This window comes from Tupaia chinensis, unplaced genomic scaffold (genome assembly GCF_000334495.1).
Source record: "Tupaia chinensis unplaced genomic scaffold, TupChi_1.0 Scaffold000112_1, whole genome shotgun sequence".
NCBI lineage: Eukaryota > Metazoa > Chordata > Mammalia > Scandentia > Tupaiidae > Tupaia > Tupaia belangeri.
Genome location: NW_006159576.1, coordinates 2,495,438 through 2,513,057, shown reverse-complemented (window position 1 = coordinate 2,513,057; position 17,620 = coordinate 2,495,438). Strand labels below are relative to the sequence as shown.

General features: G+C 36.5%; 1 protein-coding gene and 1 pseudogene across 1 annotated transcript in view; both read left to right on the top strand.

Annotated features, from left to right (window-relative positions):
* The window catches only part of RGL1 (ral guanine nucleotide dissociation stimulator like 1), a 370,662-nt gene that overhangs the window by 99,695 nt on the left and 253,347 nt on the right, over positions 1-17,620 (top strand).
* Positions 9,465-10,381, top strand: LOC102476414 (heterogeneous nuclear ribonucleoprotein C pseudogene; annotated as a pseudogene).

Here is a 17,620-nt window from a genome sequence, read left to right as displayed (position 1 = left end):
AAAAAAAGTAACTCTTAAAAAGGGAGGAGGGGGAACCAGCAGTTAGCGTAATGGCTATGTCGCTGGATTCCCACATAGTTGACCGTGGTTCACGTCTCGGACCCGGTGGCTTAGAACTCATGCCAGGCGCATGTGCATGCATGCCCAAGATCCTGAGAGGAGAATGGAGGAGAAGGGATTGCAGCGTGACCATCCTCCTTGGGGGGTGATTTCTTGCTTTCTGTCTCTATGTCTCTCTCTGTCTGTCTGGCGAGCGCATGCACCCTATAGCGAAAACCTCTCAAAAAAAGAAAAGGGAGGGGAGGAGGGCAGCAAATGATGTGGTCGTTAGGGCCCTGGACTCCCACATGGCTGACTGTGGTTCGAGTCTCGGACCTGGCAGCTTACTTTCTCACTTTCTCTCTCTCTCTCTCTCTCTCTCTCTCTCTCTCTCTCTTGTGTGTGTGCCCTGTGGCAAATTAAAACATAGTAATAATGATAAATAAAATTAAATAAATCTTAAAAAGAGTAAAATAAATGTGACTTGGTTTAGGGAGTTGGAAGCTGCAGCATGTAGAAGTGTTTGAAACTTTGGAAATATGTTCTGATGGCAGAACGGAATTCAGTGACCCAACTGGACAGAGCAAAGTTGTCTAGGAAGATCTGGATACCACTCTTGTTGGGTGGTGGTGTCACTGCTATACCGGAGAGGACTGGAAGAGAATCAAGCTTGGAGGGAGATGAACATCTGAGCCAGCCAGGTCGAAAGGCTGAGTTAGCAGTGAGTCGTATGGAGTCCAGAGTGATGTCCTCTTGTTCTGCATTCTCCAACCCGGACCCTTTTCCTGATACCTGATCTCTGTTTTCATCCAGTTACAGAACATCTTCACAGAGAGGGCCGCAGGCTACGCGTCCTCAGCATGGCTAGAACTCAGTTTATCATCCTCCTCCTGAATAGCCTGGTTTTCTTCTTACAATCCCAGTCATTCAGTGGGAATCATCTTCTCCTGCTTCCCTTGTCTCTCCCTGACCTGCAAATTCAATCCACTCATGTCATATCAATATTTTTGACCTATACATCTTGTAACTTTATTGTCTATTTTTTTTAATTTAAAAAATATTGCTGGATGGTGTGTGTGCTTGCCAGAGAGACTGAGATAGAGAAAGAAAGCACGTTCCAGTGGGGCTTGGTCATGCTGCAATCCCTTCTCCATTTCTCCATTTTGTCATGTACACACAGTCTGTGTGTCTTTCAAGCCTCTAGTGCTTGCATCCAAAACACAACTGGCCATGTGGAAAATCTGTTTCCCTGATGGTTAAGGGCTGACTCTTCTCTAATTTTTATTTCTACTGCTAAAGTTTTACAAATGCTCATTTTACCCCTGCATATTATAATTGCCTGATTTGTCTTCTTGACATTATTGTTCCTTAAATTCAAGTAAATTTCCTCATTGTCACCAGATAACATCTTTAAAAGGCTCCTTATTAACTGTAAGCAAACTCCACATTATGTCAGGAAATGCCTTTTCCCTTCTGGCATCTGCATACCTCACCAATTTTGCCTTCTTTCCTCCACCAATTCTGATCCAATTTTTGGATAACTTGCATTCAACTTCTAATTTCTACACCTTTATGCATGCATTTCTGTCCTCTAAGATGATATTTTTCCATCTTAAGGCCACCTTGCATGTTATTTTCTTAGCTTAGAATATGTCCCCCCCACCTCCTTCTTTGGCTAACCTAAATATCACCATATAGAAACCTCCACTGTACCTGGGTCTTGGTTTAACTTCCTTGCCTTCACTTTCAAAGAACCTTTTTTCTTCCAAGACACTTACCACAGTGATGATAGTATTGCTTATGTGGTCACTTATTTAGTGATTGTCTTTCACTAGGTCATAAATCCCAGAGGGCAGAGTCTGTGAACATTTTGTTCACCATTTGTGGTTCAGTATCTGGATTGTATTGTAGTTGACGGCATGACTATAGATGACATCAGGGAGAGAATTTAGAATGAGGAAAGACAGAACTGGATAAGATGCTGGGGAATATTAGTATTTAAGAGGCCGAACATGACGGCAGATCCCATAAAGATGTCTGAAGAAGAACACTGCAGGAAGTAAAAGAACAGGGTAGAATAGTGTCATGGGAGTTAAAGATGGGGAGAATTTTTTTTTTTTTTTTTGGAGAGGTTTTTGCTATAGGGCACATGCACTCTTCACACAGACAGAGACAGAGAGACAGAAAGCAAGAAATCACTCCCTGGGGGGATGGCCATGCTGTAATCCCTTCTCTTCCATTCTCCTCTTGGGATCTTGGGCACGCATGCACATGCGCCCGGCGTGAGTTTTAAGCCATCAGGTCCGGGACTTGAACCGCGGTCAACTACATGGGAGTTCAGCAACATAGCCATTATGCCAACTGCTGGTCCCAAGATGGGCAGAATTTTAAGAAAGAGGGAACAATAAACAGGATAGGATCAAATGCTTCAGAAAGTCACAAAAATAAATATTTAAGAGTGTCCATTAGATTTGATACCTAGTAGATCATTGGGGATAATATTGGAAGTAATTTTGATGGGGTAATGGTTTGAGAGCTAGGTTGCAGGGAGGTGGGTTAATGAGAGGTGAAAAGTGGAGACAGTGAATGCATGTTGCTGTTTGTAAAAACTTTATTACTCAATTGTAGAAGAAAGAGTTATGAAAGTAGTTAGAAGAGAATATAAAATTTAAAAACCAGGTTTTTTTTTTTTAAAAAAAAAGATTATTTATTTATTTAATTCCATTTGTTGTATTGTTTTTTAATTTGACCAGAGAGAAACAAAGAGAGAGAAAAAGGGAAAGCGAGAAACTAAGCCTCCAGGTCAGGGATTTGAACTCTGGGCAGCTATGTGGAAATTCGGCACCCTAACCACATGCTATTGGCTGGCACCAAAAAAGCAGTTTTAAAAAAATAAGGTTATAAATTATAGAAAGGAGTAAGTAAAAATGGTTGAGTTAAATATACATGTGAGAGGTGGAATAATTGATGGTGAGTGTGCAGGAGATCATGGAAGACTCAGATCACATGTAGAAATTTTAGGCAAAAAGAGGAACATCTTTTGCTTATAAAGGTGGAATATGCAATAAATAAATTAATAATTTAAAAGATAAAAATAATATACATGGAGTTCTATTTGTAATTTAGGAACTAGATGAGAAACCAAGGAAATGTCTCCACTGTGACTCCTATACCTTTATGAAGGAAAAGGCAAGCTCAGCCATTCTTCATATGAACTCATGATGGTACTTTGGATCCAAAATGAACTTTGGATTGTAGGGTTAGCCTTATGCCTGACTCAATTAGCTTTTTATTCATTCTCTTTTGAGAGATTATGGTTCACTTGAAAGGGTTGTGAATGTTGGATAGTTCACTTGTGTGAAAAGCCCAACTTGAACTTAGAAAATTAACTCTTTGATAACAAGAATTTTTGACCCTGGGTTGGAATTTTGTCTCTACACTCACCATCTTTCATCTGACTTTAATTATTTTAAGATTTACTTTCCTTATTTGAAAAGTGGGAATACAAATACTTGCCTTGAAGGATTGCTGTGAGGATTACATGAGGTAATACATGGAAGTGATTAATGTAGCATGTGCAGTGCTCAATAATGAGATTTTTAAAAAAGAATTATTTAATTTTATTTGTTATCATTATTATTTATTTTTTAATTTGACTAGAGGAAGAGAGAAAGGGAAAGTGAGAAAGCAATCCACCAGGTCCGGACTAGAACCATGGTAACCCATGTTGGAGTACAACACCTTAATCATCACACCATCTACTGGTCCCCAAAATGAGATATTTTTAAAAAAATATTTTATTCAACTTTATTTATTTATTTTAATTTGACCAGAGAGGGACTAAGTGAGAGAAAGAGAAAGAGGAGGAAAGTGAGACAGCAAGCCACCAGGTCTGGGACTTGAACGTCAGTCGGCCATGTGGGAGTCCAGCACCCTTGACCACCATGCCACCTGCTGATCCCCAAAATTAGATTTTTTTTTGAGAGGTTTTTGCTATAGGGCATATACACTCACCAGAAAGACAGGGAGAGACAGAGAGACGGAAAGTGATAAATCACCCCCCAGGGGGGGATGGCCACGCTGCACTCCCTTCTCTTCTCCATTCTCCTCTCGTGATCTTGGGCATGCACACACATGTGCCTGGCGTGAGTTTAAGCCACTGGGTCTGGGACTACACTGCAGTCCACTGCAGTCCACTACATGGGAGTCCAGCAATACAGCCATTATGCCAACTGCTGGTCCCAGGAGATTTTTACATTATAAACTAGACAAGACTTTTTTTTCCCCCCTTCATGATACACAATTATTCCAGTAGGAAATTTCTTTAAAGCTTAAGAGATAAGAATGTAATGTATAAGCTTTGTGTCCTCTGAGCAATCAAATTGATGCTAAGCACTAAAGAGCCTGTAGCACTAGAAGAAGTTCTTTGAGTGAGGAGAGGCACCTGGCAGGGGTATTGAGCAGAATCAATGGAAAGTTTAGTTTGTGCTTTTGCCTGTTGGCCAATATGGAACAACTGGCTAGTAATTTGTTGAGGCATCACTTTTATCCAAAGCCTTATTAGTTCAACCCCATTCCAATCTTTAAGCTCATGAAGTAGCACCTCAACATTTGTGACAAAAAGAAGACAAGTTTGATACATAGTCATTAATTTATACTGAAAACATGCTTATCTATCTTCCCTCTTATAAATATTTCTTCGTGAGTTGGTCTGGATTCTATACAAAATTTCTGATTTCTAATACAGCATCTCACAAATTTTCTAATATATATGAAAAATGCATTTCAAGTTTTAGGCAACCAGAAATACAAAAGAAAGGTGTGTGTGTGTGTGTGGGGGGGAGTTATAAATTAGCCGGTGCGTAAGCCAGGAATAGATATTTGTGGTGATGGTCTTGTTGAAGGAGTGTAGAGGCATAGAGAATGGGGAAGAAGAATCTCAATCTCCAATAAAAATTAGGGAATTCTTATTGTAGAATTATTTTTCTTGATCATTATGAATTTGAAGTTTTGGAAGAGTCTTAATTTTTTAGAAAAGCATATCAGACTATAGGAAATTTTACATTAAGACTCTAGTATGAAAGTCATCTCTACATTTTAGAGAAGTGGAAACAACCCAAAAGAGAAGAGATTGTTTGGTATGGCTTGTGACTTGGAGTAAGGATGGGATATTAGGAAAGTTTGGACCAATGGTGAAAAGCCAAAACCAAAAGAAAACAAAAACTTCCCAAGAGCAAAAAGAAAAAAAAAAATAGGAAATTGAGTACTCTCAGATGAAGTGATGAAAATAAAAGCCAATGGTGAAAAGCCAAAACCAAAAGAAAACAAAAACTTCCCAAGAGCAAAAAGAAAAAAAAAAAATATAGGAAATTGAGTACTCTCAGATGAAGTGATGAAAATAAAAGCTATTTATGTCTTTAAAATGAGTTATTGTACTATTCATATAGAAATGATTGCTTGACTGGCTTTCATTACATTTTGAGAATAAAGTACTAACTCCTCAATTATTATTATGTTCAAAGATTTAAATTTTCTCCCAAATATTAGGGGGCTTAAATTACTATTTGATTTGCTGGTTAGCACTTATATTTTTGGAACTGTCCTATGCTATATGGAGTTGCTATACAAGTAATAGTATTTACAAACATAGAACTTTTTTTTTTTTTTTTTTTTTTTTAAATGTAAACTACATAGACTCCCATTTTGGGCCATGATGGAGAATGAGATCTCTACTTAACTCCTCAAACCTCTACTCTTCCCAAAACTAGAAAATTAAGTAAATTACATGTTTTCAGACAACAGCTAACATAGAACTGTGATTTCTGAGAAGGAAAACAAATTATACGAACCCAGTGATTGTCCTGGCTCTCTCTCTTTAGGCAATTTTTAGACCGTGGTGCAGAGAGTGAGAACTAAACAGAGCCCTGTGTTTTGCTGACTTGAGAAGACAATTTTTTAGAATCTGACTGAGCTTAGGAAGCTAGAATTTGTGAGAGCATTGGGAGGGAGAGTTTTATGCTAAGAAAGAGCACTAGGGATATGTATCTGCAACCCTTTAATGTTTGAATAGAAATCTGCACAAATGTAGAGTGAACTGACAAAGAAAAATTATTAGGTATATATAGGCTGAACAATCCCCAGAGATCAAAAAGGGTCAGTAATAATTGGAGTTTTTGCCAACTACAGGAGAGAGACTTCACATTAGAGAACTTGTAGGACTCAGGTGTCAGTGATGGGGTTAAAGTGACCTTAGAATAAAGGGTAAGGTGGACTCATACTAAAAAGCTTTAAAATAAGTACCAAAAGAATAAAATGAATCCACAAGACAATTACCTGTTATAACAATATTTAACAATTTTTAAAGAAATTAAATAAAATCAGTAACAGCAGATGGCAAAATGATTATGTTGCTGGACTCTCACATAGTCAAACATGGTTTGAGTCCTGACCCGGTGACTTAAAACTCACGCCAGGCATGTGTGTGTGCGTGCCCAAAAATCCCAAGAGGAGAATGGAAAAGAAGGGATTCTGGTGTGGTCATTCTTAAGTGTGTGTGTGTGTGTGTGTGTGTTTTCTCTGTCTCTCTGGCTCTCTCTATCTCTTTGGTGAGTGCATGTGCTCTATAGCAAAAAATCTCTCTAAAAAAGAAAAAAACTAAATAAAATCTAGCATTTAGTACAAAATTCACCATGTTTGGCATCTAATAAAAATTACAAGACATGGAGAAAGTAGGCAAATTTTATCCACAGCCAGGATAAAAATCAGAGAATATAACCAGTCCCAAAATGACAGAGACAATGGAATTAGCAAAGAGATGAAAATTGGTATTATAAATATCTCTTAGTGTCAGTGGAGAATTGCTTCCAGGAAACCACAGATGCCAAAATCCAATGCTCGAGTTACTTATGTCAGTTCCTTATATATGTTTCTTATGTATATCTTCTTTATATAAAGTGCCATAGTATTTACATGTAACTTACACACACCCTCTTGTATACTTTAAATCATCTCTAGAGATGATGATATATCTAGTAGCAGAAATAAGTAAAAAGGAAAATATATAGTAACTTTTTAGCATTTTCCTTTTAGGAAGTCACCTCTCCACCATATCATAGCAGTTAGTGTGACCTGGCTACATTTGTAGTTGGTTAAATCTGCAGTTGAGAAACCCACAGATTAAAAGAGCCAACTGTACTCAGTGTAATTAGTTATTAAAAGGAAAATAATATAATGAAAAGAGGAAGAAAAATATAAGAAATAAAGGGGAATTCTATCTGAATTGAATATTTTGTTTAATAAAAGGATTAAGAACAGAGTAGAATGACATGAAAAAAAGATAAATGAAGATATAGTAATTGAATCTATTAAAAACAAAGCTTACACACGCAGATGTAAAAGACCAAGGGTAATGAAAGAGACCTGTAAGGCAATAATAAACTGACTTACATGTAAATAGGAAATAAATTAGAAAATAAAAGAGGAAAAAGAGCGGAAAACAGAAATAATATTTGAAGAAATAATGATTAAATCTATTCCAAATTTTATAAAAAAATAAACTTACACATGTAAGAAACTCGGTACATAAAGTAGGATACATACTTAGAAAGTCAAAACAAAAACCTTATAATCAAATCACAGCAAGTACTAAAAATGAGAAAAAAACATTTAAAGTAGATACAGAAAAGGCACATTAAGTACAGAGGAACAAAAATACAGGAATTTTAACAGATCTTTCTTTCAAAACTATGCAAGTCAGAAGACAATGGAATAACATTTTTTTTTTTTGAAAGGTTTTCACTATAGGGCACGTGCGCTCGCCAGACAGACAGAGAGACAGAAAGCGAGAAATCACCCCCCAGGGGGGATGGTCACACTGTAATCCCTTCTCCTCCATTCTCCTCTCGGGATCTTGGGCACACATGCACATGCGCCTGGCGTGAGTTTTAAGCCACCGGGTCCGGGACGCGAACCGCGGTCGACTACGTGGGAGTCCAGCGACATAGCCATTACGCTAACTGCTGGTTCCCTCAGGCTATCTTTCAAACATGAGGTTAAAATGAAAACTTTTTAGGTAAAAAGACTGAGAGTTTATGGCCCGCAAACAGATGAATAGATTGAAAAATTGTGGCATATATACTCCATGGAATACTATTCAGCCATAAAAAACAACAAGGCCACAGAATTTGATAGAAAGTGGATGAATATGGAAGATTTATTGCTGAGTGAAGCATCAGGCTATGAGAGAGACATTGCATGTCTCCACTTAACATATTGTCTGTCTGCACTCTATGGTACAGACAGAAAGACTGGAGAACATAAAAGTATTAAAAATTGTAATGGACACTAGAGACAAAGTAGATAGAGTGTGTGAGAGGGGGTGGCGTAGGAAAGTGAAATGGAGAGGTAAGACACTTGTGGGACACAGATAAGGTCTATTATCTGTTGATGAGGATGTGTATGGTGGTCTCAACTGGGCTGGACTGAAGTGTATATCGTGCTGGGTAAAGTCTCTTCACAATCTAAATGATGTATAGTGACTTAATGTCTAAATAATAAAAAAATATAAATAATAAAAAATGTTTAACAGCAATAGCACAAGGAACAAGAGGGAGAAATAGTACACTAATACAGAATTCTTACATTATGTAAAATAGTTAAAGATAAACAAATAAGATGTTTTGAGGCCCAGATGACTTAATTGGTGAAGTATATAAAACATTTAAAGTAGGAACACCACTAATCCTATTTAGATATCATTTGAAAATTTAGGCAAAGAAACATCTCTCATTTTACAAGGTGAGCAATATCCTGATATCAAAATTAGACAAAAATATTATAGGAAAACAGAACTACAGAATGAAATCCTTCATGAACATGACCAAAATTTTCTCACAAAATATTAACAGACCTCAAATAAGATATATAAAAAGAATAAACACCATGACCAAGTAATGTTATTCCAGGAATACATTAGATAATTAGAAAAAACAAAAATCAAAAAAACAAAACAAAAACAACAAAAAAAGCTATTCCCTAGTTAATAGTGAAACCTTTTTTTATCCCTTATGATCAAGAACAAGCTAAGAATGTCCACTATCTCTACTTCTATTCAACATTCATTTGATGATTTCTACCAGTACAATATGACAAAGAAAAGAAATAAAAGGGATACAAACTGGAAAATTACAAGTGAAACTATCTTTATTCAAAGATGACATGATGGTAAAGAGTTGGAGATGAACTGGTTGTAGCCTCATTTCCTACCTCTAGCTGCAGTCGGTTTCTTTGCCTAGAACCTGAGAGTAAGAGATTCAGAATCAAATCTCTTTTCCTTCTCCTTTCTTGTGAGTTTTTTTTTTTGTTTGTTTTGTTTTTTGATCTTCAGTACACTTTTCGTCTTTGTGAGGAATCTTACATCAATCACAATGGCCAGCAATGTTACCAATGAGATAGACCCTTGCTCCATGAACTCCCATGTATTCCTTGGGAATCTCAACACTTTTGTGGTTAAGAAGTCTGATGTGGAGGCAATCATCTCGAAGTATAGCAAAATTGTGGGTTGCTCTGTTCATAAGGGCTTTGCCTTCCTTCAGTATGTTAATGAGAGGAAAGCCTGGGCTGCTGTGGCAGGAGAGGATGGCAGTATGATTGCTGGCCAGGTATCAGATACTAATCTGGCTTCGGAGCCAAAAGTCAACCGAGGAAAAGCAGATGTGAAATGATCTGCAGCGGAGATATACGGGTCAGTACCAGAACACCCTACTCCGTCCCCTCTATTCTGCTTTTCTTTTGACGTGGACCATGACTTTCAATGCAATTATGATGACAGGGTGTACAGTTACCCAGCACGTGTTCCACCATCACCTTTTATTGCTCATGCTGTAGTGCCCTCAAAACTCCAGTGTGTATCAGGAAACACTTCACGAAGGAGAAAAAGCTTCAATTCTAAGAGTGGACAATGAGGATCTTCTTCCAAGTCTGGAAAGTTGAAAGGAGATGACATTCGCACCAGTAAGAAAGAGTTGATCCAGATAAAACAAAAAGTGGATTCTCTTCTTAAAAACCTCGAAAAAATCCAAAAGGAACAGAGCAAACAAGCAGTAGAGGTGAAGAATGGTAAGTCAGAAGAGGGAGCAGAGAACAGCTCCAAGAAGAAAGATGAAACTAATGTGAAGATGGAGTCTGAACAGGGTGCAAATGACTGCTGAGGAGGGAGACCTACTGGATGATGATGATAATGAAGATGGGGGATAACCAGCTGAAATTGATAAAGAATAATGAAAAAGAGGCTGAGGAAGGAGAAGATGTCAGAGACAGTGCCAATGGTAAGGATGACTCTTAAGCACATAGTGGGGTTTAGAAATCCTACCCATTATTTCTTTACCTAAGCTCTTGTCTAAGATCAAAATTTTTACCAGATCCTCTCTCCTGGTATCCTCAGAGCATGCTCACTGTTTTCCTCATCTTTGTCCTTTCCATGTTCATTAATTCATACTGCTTTGCACCTAGTCCCATTTCACTTTTTTTGATGTTCCTAGTAGTTAAGTCTTACCCTGTAATTTTGCTTTTAATTTTAATACCTCTTTATGACTTAACAATAAAAAGGATGTATGATTTTTATCAACTGTCTCCAAAATAATCTCTTGTTATGCAGGGAGTACAGTTCTTTTTATTTATGAGTTCAATAATTGCTTCCCTAACTGCAAAGGCAGTATCATTTAGTTGAGTAGCACCTGAGAGTAGCTTTGAGTTAGAAGTACATGTTTTATGCCCCACGTAAGAGTGCTTGGTGGGCTGTTCAATACCAATGTAACAGTGTATTTTTGTGAATGGGAGTTGTCATGTCAAATACATTCTCTAGTGTAATAGTCTTAATATTTGTTTTCTGAAATTGATACTGTGGGTTATTTTTGTGAACAGCCTGATGTTTGGGGCCTTTTCCCCTCAAAATAAAGAAGTCCTTATTAAAAAAAAAAAAACCAGAACAAACAAACAAAAATACAAAGATAACATGATTAAGCTTGCAGAAAGCCCCCACGAATTTACAAAAAAAAAAAAAAAAAGAAGAAGAAGAAAAGGCTTCTTGAACTAATTACTTTACTAATTAATTCTTTTAACTATGAGAAGCTAAAAAAATAAATTGAAAATGACACAAAAACGTGGAAGGACATCCCATTTTCCTGGACTGGAAGAATTAATATAATCAAAATGGCAATTCTACCTAAATTAATCTACATATTAATGCAATCCCAATCAAAGTACCAGACATTCTTCACACATCTAGAAAAGACAATCATAAAATTTGTCTGGAATCATAAAAGACCTCGTACTGCCAAAGCAATCCTGCACAAGAAGAGTGGAGTGGGCGTCATCTCACTCCCTGACCCAAAAATATACTACAAAGCTGTGGTAATCAAAACAGTATGGTACTGGGACAAAAACAGACAGGTGTACCAATGGAACAGAATAGAGTCCCCTAAAATAAACTCCCAAACATACAGTCAACTGATTTTTGACAAAGTATACCAGTCAATCCACTGGGAAAAGGAAAACCTCTTTAGCAAATGGTGCTGGAAAAACTGGATTTCCACCTGCAGAAAGATGAATCTGAACCCCTACCTCTCACCTTTGACAAAAATCAAGTCAAGGTGGATCAAAGAACTAAATCTAAGACCTCAAACTATAAAACTGCTCCTGGAAAACACTAAAGAAACTCTGGGAGACATTGGGGTAGGGAAAGCCAAAAGTCATATGAAAAAATGCTCAACATCTCTCACTGTAAGGGAAATGCAGATCAAAACAACAATGAGATACTACCTAACCCCTGTCAGAATGACTAAGAATAAAAAAACAAAAAGTGATAAGTGCTGGCTGAGGTGTGGTGAAAGGGGAATTCTCTTACACTGCTGGTGGGAACGTAAATTGGTCCAGCCACTGTGGAGAACAATTTGGAGATTCCTCAAAAATCTACAAATAGAACTTCCATATAACCCAACAATTCCACTCCTTGGTATCTACCCAAAGGACAGAGAATTCTTAATCAGAAAAGTACATGCACATTGATATTTATTGTGGCATTATTCACAATTGTTAAGACATGGAACCAACCTAAATGCCCATGAACAGATGAATGGATTGAAAAACTGTGGCACATATGCTGTATGGAATACTACTCAGCCAAAAAAACAAGACTCTGGCTTTTGACAGAAAGTGGATGAATATGGAAGAGTTACTGCTGAATGAAGCAAGCGAGGCTATGTATTTCCCCACTTAATATATACCAAGTGTCCGCACTCTATGACTGAAACTGAATGACTAAAGGATATAGAAACACAATAAATGGTTGTGAATACCAGATATAGTGTGAGAAGAGCGTGGAATAGAGTCTGAGAAAGGACATTAAGTAGAAAAACGGAGAGGCAAAACATTAATGGGGCAAAGAAATGGGGTATTATCTGTTGGAGATAACTTTATAGTATTATCAACTGGACTGGGGAGAAATGTAAACATGTTGGAATATTCACTTTGTAAACTAAATGACGTGATTGAATGTATAAAATAATTTGAAATAAAATAAGATTAAAGAAGAAGGAGGAGGAGGTGAAGGAGGAGGAGGAGAAAAAAAAGAAGTCCCAGAAAAGTAGCTGAGTACACTGTGGATGAGATATACGATTTTACTATTCAGAAGATGAGAAATGACTGGAGGGATTTGAGCAGATGAGTAACATGGTAAGCTAAATTGAATATATAAGACTATGTATTTCCCCCCACATCCCAAATTCATAGGCATTGAATAAAATAAATACTTACACAAATTACAAACTGTAATACCAGGAAATAATAAGAGTACCATCAGTGAAGTAGAAACTCTAAATTTTGAGAGAACTCCAAGTCACACATAAGTTTAGATCAACAACAACAACAACAAAAATTATAGCAAAAAACACATGCAGAGACCAGTATAGTGAAGCAATTGAAGGGAGAAGCTCTACAGATAGTAGCAAGCAGGATGTTCCCTACTATGTCCTGGTCTTCTGTTAAGCAGCTGGCAGCAAAGATGTTGATTCATGCACCAAAACAGCAGCTCAAACTTGGTTGGAAGCCTTGAGTATTGCCTCCAGTACACAGTGAAAAGACTATCCCGTATGTTAGAGAAATAAGCCACTAATATGCTCTACCTAGAATATCTCACCCTTCCCCAAATGTCATTGTAAATAATGTCCTGTAATTAAACCTGCTTCCTTAGATGAGAAAAAAAAATTATTATGGACACTAGAGCCAAAGTGGAAAGAGAAGGGGAGGGGAAGAGTGTAGGAAAGGAAATTTGGGGAAAAAAATGGAGAGGTAAGGCATTTGTGGGATGCAGATATGGTTTATTACTTGTTGATGAGGATGTGTGTATGTTCTCAGCTGGGCTGGACTGAGGTGTGTGTCATGCTGGGTAAAGTCTCTTTACAATCTAAATGATGTATATTGATTAAATATATAAATAATAATTAAAATTAATAAATTAAAAAATTTAAAAACCTAAAATGATTTTAACAAGATTTTTGGATATAAAATCAATATGCAAAAAGTTGTATTTCTGTATATATGAAATTAAAAAGTAGAAATCAAAATTTAAAAAGATAGTATCATTTGGAATAGTATTTCCAAACATGAAATACATGGGTGTGATGATTAATTTTACGTATCAATGGGCTACATATCAGAGTACCTGGATGTTTGATTAAACATTACTCTGGATATGTCTATGAAGGCATTTCTGAAAGAATTAATATTTGGTAGACTGCATAAGCTAGATTGCCTTTTGTAACATGAACAGGTTGTGTCTGATCTAATCTATCAGAGGCCTGAATAGAACAAAAGGCAAGGCAAAGAGGAAGTTGCATTCACTGACTAACTCATTCCAAGCTGAAACATCAATTTTCTGCGCTCAAAGTACGACTTACACTACCAGCTTTCTCCATTCTTAGGCTTTTGGGTGTAAAGCGGAAGTTAGCAGCAGCAGTTTTTTCAATTTTTAGTTATAATGACTTGGACTGGAACCATATGACAGGGTCTCTTTGAGTCTCTGGTTTATGGATGGCAGATCGTGGGACTTCTCAATTTCCATCATCACATTAACAAATTCTTTACACTCTCTGTGTGTGTGCGTGTGCATGTGTATATGTCTTACTGGTTCTGTTTCTCTAGAGAAATCTGACTAATAGAATGGTAAAATTAAATAAAATATGTGCAAGAACTTCCTGAAAACTAGAAACATTTTTGTTAGAAATGAGGAAAAACCTAAATGAATTGATTTACCATGTTTATGGATTTTAGAAGGCTCAGTATCATTATGATTTAAATTTTAAATTTTATTTTATGATATCTTATTTACATTTAATTCTTGTATGTCTTTATAGCGTACAATATGGTTTTTCAAAGCATGCATGTAGTATGAGACAATCAAATCAAAGATATTGACATATATATATATGATTTTCAACAGTTTACATTCTTATTGTTATTAAATTTTTTTCCCCTAAGCCTCTCCCACCTACCCCCTGTTAACCCACCCACCCCTGCTACCCACCTACTGCCTTTATAGTCTCTGATATCCATGCTTGCCCTCTGCACTATTGTATCTTTGAATATTTCAATTTCTTCCATAGAGTGCAGAAATTCACTATATATTGATTGGGGATATACAATGCTTGTCTTTCACAGTCTGGCTTGTTTGGCTTAGGATTAAATCTATTATATTCATCCACTTTGTATCAAATAACAGTGTCTCATTGTTCTTTATGGCTGAGTAGTATTCTGTAGTGTATATGTGCATAGTTTTTCAATTCAGTCATCAGTCCTTGGGTATTCAGGTTGATTCCATGTCTTAGACATTGTGAATAATGCTGCAATAAATATGGATGTGTAAGCATCTTCTGAGTGTTTTCATATACTTTGTTTTCATATACCAAGTAGTGGGAATGCTGGATCATATGGTAGTTCTATTTGTAGGTTTTTGAAGATCCTCCATATTGTTTTCACCAGTGACTGTACTAATTTATATTTCCCCCAGCAATGTAGGAGGGTTTCCTTTTTCATTACAGCCTAACCAGCACTTATCATTTTTTTTATCATAGCCATTCTGAATGGGGTTAAGTGGTATCTTGTGGTTTTGATTTTTATTTCCCTTATGATAAAAGACATTGAATCCTTTTTAATATGCTTTTGACAATTCATATGTCTTCCTTAGAGAGTTGTCTGTTCAACTAATTTGGCTATTTTTTAATTGAATTTTTTCTTCTTTTTTCTCTTTATATTTTTGGTGAGTGAACTGCTTGTGTTCCTTATATATTCTGGTGAGAGATAGGAGTCCACCTTAATTATTTTGCAGGTGAACCTACAGTTCTTCCAGCACCATTTGCTGAAGCAACCTTCTTTTCCTCACTGGATTGTCTTGTGTCCTTCATCAAAAATCACTTGACTGGGACTGGCAGGTGGCATGGTGGTTAAGGTGTTGGACTTCCACATGGCTCACCATGGTTTGAGTCCCAGACCTGGCAGCTTGCTTTCTCTTTCTCTCTCTTGCCAAACTAAAGAATAATAATAAATATGTAAAATTAAATAAATAATTCTTTAAAAAATCAGTTGGTTCTATTTTTGGGGGTTTATTTCTGAATTCTAGATTCTGTTCCATTGGCTATGTGTCTGTTTTTGTGGTAGTATCATACTGTTTTGATTATCACAGCTTCGTAATATAGTTTGAGGTTGGGTAGTGAGATGCCTCCTACTTTATTCTTTTTGCACAGTATTGCTTTGCAGATATTGGGTCTTTTATGATTCTGGACAAATTTTATGATTATTTTTTTCAGTTTCTGTGAGGAATGTCAGCAGTAATTTGATAGGATTCACATTGATTTGTAATTTAAGTAGGCTATAATTTATGTTATTGATTCTTCCTATCCAAGAACAAAGGATGTATTTCCAATTTTTTTGGTATCAACACTCAATTTAATTTTCCACTTTTTCAAGGTTGTGCTTGTAGAGGTATTTCACTTTTTTAAAAGAATTATTTGTTATATTTAACTTTATTTACTTTTTAATTTCAAGAGAGAGAGAGAGAGTGAGAGCCACCAGGTCCAGGACTTGAACTGTAGTTGGCCATGTTTGATTAATCACCATGCTGCCTGCCAGCCCCAAGGTCTTTCACTTTATTGATTAGGTTTACTCCAAGGGATTTAATTGGTTTTTTTTTTTTTTTTTTTTTTGTGGCTATTGTAAATGGCACTTCTTTGTTCAATTCTGCCTTATTAGTGTGTAAAAAGTATGTATATAGATTTCTGCATGTTAATTTTGTATCTTGCCACTTTACTGAATTCATGTATCACTTCTAGGAGTTTTTTCATGGATTCTTTTGGATTTTCTATGTATATAATTATGTCATCTGTGAATTGGGACTATTTCACTTCTTTTCTATTAAAATGCCTTTTATTTTGCCCTCTTGCCTGATTGTATTGGCTAGGATTTCCAGCAGTATGTTGGAAAAGAGTGGGTAAGTGGGCAACCTTGTCTTGTTTCAGTTTTTAACTTTTCCCCACTTGGTATGATGTTAGCTATAGGTTTGTCATTTATGGATTTTATCGTGTTGATAAATGTACTTTCTATACCTATTTGCTGAAGTCTTAATCACAAAAGGGTATATTGAATTTTATCAAATGCTTTTCCTGCATCAATTGTTATGATATGTTTTTTATCTTTCCTTCTGTGATGGTATTTGTTTATTGTTTTGTGTGTGCTGAACCATCTTTGCCTCCCTGGGGTAAGGCCTACCTTGTCATGGTGTATAATCTTTTTTAACGTGCAGTTGGATTCAATTTGTTAGTATCTTGTTGAGGATTTTTGCATACATATTCATCAGGGATATTGGCCTGTAGTTTTAGTTTTCTTTTCTTTTTTTTAATTTTTCCCTTTACTAAAGTTTACAAGGCAAATAATTGAGTACTATCATTTTTTTAACATCAAATTTGCAATACACTTAGGCATTTATTTCTGTGATAGAGACATTTAATAGGATGACCTACTTTACAAAGAATAACCTGTGAATTCTGGAAATAGTAGGGTAGATTTTTATTGGTTCTTGATTCATGATCTCCACTTAAATTTTGAACATTTGGTATATTTTAAATGGCAAGAAAGAAGGGATTATACTATTTTTTTTGTGAGAGGTTTTTGCTATAGGGTGTGTGCACTCACCAGAAAGAGAGAGAGACAGACAGGAAGCGAGAAATCACCCCCAACCCACCCACACACACACAGAGGGGCTGGCCACACCACAATCTCTTCTCCTCCATTCTCCTCTTGGGATCTTGGGCACATGCGCACACGTGCCCAGCAAGTTTAAGCCACCAGGTCCAGGACTTGAACCATGGTTGACTACATGGGAGTCCAGCGACATAGCCATTACGTCAACTGCTGGTTCCTGAAGGGATAATACTATTAAGCCACCCTGAAATTGCTTTTCTTATTTGAAAAAAGGTACCTTTGCCTCATTTGATTATGTTACCTACTTAAAAATGGTAATCCATCACAAATAGCT